This window comes from Halichoerus grypus, chromosome 11 (genome assembly GCF_964656455.1).
Source record: "Halichoerus grypus chromosome 11, mHalGry1.hap1.1, whole genome shotgun sequence".
NCBI lineage: Eukaryota > Metazoa > Chordata > Mammalia > Carnivora > Phocidae > Halichoerus > Halichoerus grypus.
Window position 1 is genome coordinate 78,884,464 of NC_135722.1, and position 5,468 is coordinate 78,889,931.

Here is a 5,468-nt window from a genome sequence, read left to right on the forward strand (position 1 = left end):
TAAGATCGGCCACAGTAGTTACTGCCTCGGCTAGCACTCATTCTTAAAGTGCTCTAAAGCTTCCCCACTGTGTGAAAGCCACCGTGCTGTGACAAACCAACCATGCCTGACTCTCCTCTGATATACTAGGGTCCAGAGTATACCTATGCTCCTGTCATTTTTGCAGGTGCTCAGTGCTGGATTACGTGCCATGATTCAGAAATGTACCACCTGGAATTAGGGACGATAATAAAAATGTACACAGTCAGAAGCCTCAATATTTAAAAATAAAGCAAACAAACCAAAAAATTCTAACACATATAACAAACTCCATGGGTATATGATATATATTTTGTGAAAAATATGAATTGAAAAAATATATTTTGAAATGTTTAAGTGCAGTACACTGACATTTTAGGAGTACAGTTGAAAGGCTGCATGTGTGAATTCTATATGCAAATGTTTATAGAAATTTTTCAGTGCTTATTTGTTCTTGCTTCTTTATTTTTCCATTTTAACCATATTTCATATGTACTACACTCAAAAGTCAAGACTAAAAAGAAATGATTAAGACATAACAAAAGGAAAAGATTATTAACTCTAATATTTGAGATCAAAATATAAAAGAAATAAATATTCTAAAATTCCCATTCTGAAACAACTACAATAATATCATTCCTGGAGAATGCCATAAACATAAAAACAATTCATTATTACTATTCTAATTATTATTTTTAATCATGTTTGAAATAAGAAGATGGAAATCATAATAATGTGAGATAAAAAGAATAAAAGTAAATTATAATAATAAATGTTATTTAATGATGAATTAACTTATTTTTATAAGACATACTTAATGAAAAATAAAATTGTTGAGCATATGAAAATATGCGTGACTGGAGAAGGCTGACAAAGAGTAGGTATGCCAAAGAAGAATTTCACAAAACTGACTATCCCAAGAAACTCTTCCAGAATATTTCACTTGTCAAATTGCCTGAGAATATCAAGACTAACTGACAAGACTCTTTATAACCCAAAGGTACAAATTTACAAGTTATCAAGTTTTTCTAAGAGGCTAAAATGTTCAAGACCTGTAGAATAGCCAAATAATACTAGGGTTGAAGCAAGATAAAGCTATCAAAAAAGGATAGCTTGTACCATGCTATAAAAATAAAACCATGTAGGGCTCCATTGGGCTGGTTGGCTCTTACTATTGCAGTGTTGACGCACTTCATCCTGTCTTTCTCAAACTCTTAACATCTGGAGGTCTTCCTACTCCTCAGCTCTTCCACCTAGATCCATAAGCCTGGGCCTTTCTTACAATTTCGCTCTTTTTTTTTTTTTTTTTTTTTTTTTTCTGTCTCCCCTCAACTCACCAACATGAGTGCAGATCCAGCTCTGCCTCAACGCCTACCTGGCCCCAAAGCACCCAGTTCTAAGGACTCTTCTCCAATGCCTGAGATTTATGGGCCTGAAGAAAATTATGCATCCCTGCAAATGTCATCTGCTGAGACACCCCACATGGAGACCGTCTCTCCTCTTCCCTCGTCCATGGATCTGCTTGTTCAGGACAGCCCCTACTCCTCCACCAGTCCCAGGGTAAAACTACCACCCAATTCTGGAGAGGAGAGAACAGTGAGGAAGTAAGATACTGCCCAGGGCAAGAAACAGAAGATCAGGACTGTGTTCTCTCAGACCCAACTCTATGTCCTCAATGATTGATTTCAGAGACAGAAATACCTCAGTCTCCAGCAGATGCAAGAACTTTCCAACATTCTGAACCTTAGTTATAAGCAGGTGAAGACCTGGTTCCAGAACCAGAGAATGAAATGTAAGAGGTGGCAGAAAAACCATTGGCCAAAGGAGAGCAAGAGTGTGACTCAGAACAGCACAGCAACCACAGAATACCCAGGCTTCTATTCCTACCACCAGGGATACCTGAGGAACACTTCCGGAAATCTTCCAATATGGAGCAACCAGACCTGGAATAACCCGAATTGGAGCAACCAGACCTGGAACAGCCAGTCTTGGAGCAACCACTCCTGGAACGGCCAGTCTTGGAGCAACCATTCCTGGGCCAGTCAGACCTGGTGCCCCCTAGCCTGGAACAATCAGCTCTAGCACTGTGGAGAGGAATCCCTGCAGCCCCAGATCCAGTTCCAGCAAAATTCCATCAGCGATTTGGAATCCATCTTAGAAACTTCTGGGGAAAGCCATAGTGTAATATAACTATCTGCTAAATATTTTAGTACCCAGCAAATAATGGATTTGTTCCCAAATTACTCTGTAAACATACAGCCTGAAGATGTGTGACGATGAGTATATTATTTGATCAATTTGGGTGGTGGCTGTATTACTTCTCCTAGGCTTTGCCTTTTAGGGTCCTATATATCTCTGCCTCAATATTCTGTTTCCCATTGTTCTTATTGTGTCCATTGAGGGGGTACGATTGGAGTCAAAGAGGTTTCAGTAGCAATGGCTGCTATGGACAACATGATAAAAGGTGTTTCTGGTTATAGATAACTAGATACAGTCCTAATGTGGATATCTTTAGGCTCTAGAATCTAACCTCAAGAATAGGAAGTGAAGATACGAAGACGTGTGATGAAGGATAATTTGTATTTTCTGAGATTGTGAGGCTTTTCTTGTTAATAACCTCAATTATTAACGGTGAAGGGTTAAGCTATAATGTGCTTCATTGATTTCCTCTGTCCCTTGTGATGTTTTATTAGAACTGTTAATTTGTTCATTATTCTAGTATTTGTAGAAAGATGTTTTGTATTTTAATGTATCATGATAATAGTACCAGTTTGGCTGATTGGTTTATAGGTTTAAGTACAAATAAATAAAATACCCACTTTAAAAATAAATAAATAAATAAAATAAAACCATGTAAAAGGAATCACTGAAGATGAAACTTTCTGAGGATATTTCATCGGCATTACAAGCTCATTATTTATATTTCCAGTAAAGTCAAACATTCCAGTAAACTCACCAACTAACATAGCCTTATAAGGAGACTATGTCAGAACCACCATTCAGGGTTATGCTGGATGTGCTGTTAATGAGGAAGACCCATGAAGAGAGAGAATTGAGGCTGAAATCAAGCTTTCACATCTCTCATACAGCTACGTGATTAGGCATGCTCCTGCAGGAAGGTGGACATCCTTAGAATTAGCTGGAAGGTACAAGCTAGGGGGGATATCATGAGTATGTGTGTGTGTGTGTGTGTGTGTGTGTGTGTGTGTGTGTGTGTGTGTGTGTGTTATGGATGATTAGGAATGAATTCAAAAGTCATGAGTTCTATTTCAAATATCTACATATACATAAAACAGTAAAGAAAATCTAAGCATCTATTATGGTAGGGGGAAATGCCTTGATGATTTTCACTTCTGAGAGATAGAGGAAATGTTTCATCAAATGATAATTTACAGAGTTGTACATTTCACTTTCTTTTTTTTTTTTTTTAAAGATTTTATTTATTTATTTGACAGAGAAAGACACAGCGAGAGAGGGAACACAAGCAGGGGGAGTGGGAGAGGGAGAAGCAGGCTTCCCGCGGAGCAGAGAGCCCGATGCGGGGCTCGATCCCAGGACCCTGGGGTCATGACCTGAGCTGAAGGCAGACGCTTAACGACTGAGCCACCCAGGTGCCCCTATATTTCACTTTCTACTTCCCATTTTCTCCCAAACACCTCCAAGGTTTACAAATGACATGAGCATAGTTAAAATATTACCTACTGTCCAAAAAATTGCTAATTTAACCTCTCTCTCCTGTTTTTTAAATGAACAGATATGAATTTTATTCAATTATTTATAACAAATGTAATCCACTCTATGGCATATTCTATGAGGCTAGGAGAAGTACAATAATAATTGCATCCCCATTTTTAGGTCCAGAAAAGGTATTCAGAAGCCTCCCACAATTAAGGGCTCTGTGCAGATCTCTCTGGTCTTCTATCCACATTGGTTATACTGCTACATGCATTGTCCACGCCACCATGATTTCTGAAAAGCAGATAGATAGGTCTATAGCTGTCTGACAATGTAGATCTTTGCCACATCAAAGGTTCTTTCTCCATATAGCCATTCTTCTTTGAGACCTTATCATATCACTTAGGACCTTCGAAGTAGTAGGACACAGCTAATTCTAGATCCAGTGAGTCTCCACCAATCTTTTCCAGATCAGAGAATGTACTTCTTTCCCAAGTAGAGTCACACTTTCTTGTAGCTCCAAGTTGTTATTTATCTCCCTTTCCTTTCTGAGAAAGTTTTGCTTAAACTTCCCAAAGAGGAGTTGGGAAAAGAAATACTAAAAAGGAAATTTCTTCAGAAAGATTCATTTTTTTTTTAAATGAGGGTGTCCCACAGCAAAGAAAATGATATAATTTGCTATCTTCTTGAAACAAGGAAAAAAACAAAACAAAACAAACTAAAAACACAAAATAGTATTTTAATTAATTATCTTGCCATTCTCCTACAGTAAACTTTACTGCAAAGACAAATCATTTCTCATTCTGAGATACTTTTTTTTTTTTTTTTTAAGAGCAGAGAATAAGGTAGACTCCTCAGGGCAATACGTCTTTCACACAGTTGCTAACCACTTCAGTATTGTTTTCATTTATTTTCCTTGTTTCATTGAGTATAAGCCTTCAAGGGTAAGCAGTGATATTTGGCTCCTAGCCCAATGCTTCCAATCAATTCCTTCATTATAGAACTCTTCTCAGTTATTGAGCCTACAAAGTTGGAAGAGGATTTTGTATTGTTTAAAGTTGAGGATCCCTTTCCAATCCTTCCCTGAAAACTAGCCTATTGTTAGAAGACAGAGCAAGAAAAGTCCTGCTATATTCATGACCAGTCTTTCCCAATAAAAGCATCTATTGTTCAGTGAGAGATTCAGCCATTTTTCTCCCCCTGCTGATGACTGAACTTGGTGAATTTGGAGCTCCCCAAAGGTGATGGGACCTTGATCCTTCTTGTGGTGTGTGATGAAGCTATTCCTTATTGCAGATCTATTATAGAGATTCAATATATAGTTAATAAGTGAATGGATAGATGGATGCATGGGTGATTCAGGGTGGAGAATATGAGGATAAGCCTTCATTCTTATCTAAATGAATGCGCCATAAAATGCATAAGCATCCTTTGGAGAAAATAACTCAAATCCATTATTCAGCAATGAAATCTAGCTTTTGTAAGAGTTATTTTTCAAGCATATATTAAATACAAATAGAAACTGATTTGTTGTTGAAGGATACCCCATATATGCCCCTTTGATTATTGATTATTCTGAACTGTAGGCCTTGAAAAACAGTAACTGAAGAGAAAGACTTTCTCTAAACTCCCTTTATCTGGCTGAAGATAGATCCTCCGAAAGGAATTCAATTGTCATAAATCCCCTCCTGGAGTTCCATCAACCAGGGAAGATTGATGAGGAGTCTAGAGGTCTATACCACACCCAGACAACATTGTCACAAACTATCAAACAT

General features: G+C 37.7%; 1 pseudogene; it reads left to right on the top strand.

Annotated features, from left to right (window-relative positions):
• Nucleotides 1-1,320: 1,320 nt before the first annotated feature.
• Nucleotides 1,321-2,292, top strand: LOC118532307 (homeobox protein NANOG pseudogene; annotated as a pseudogene).
• Nucleotides 2,293-5,468: the final 3,176 nt, after the last annotated feature.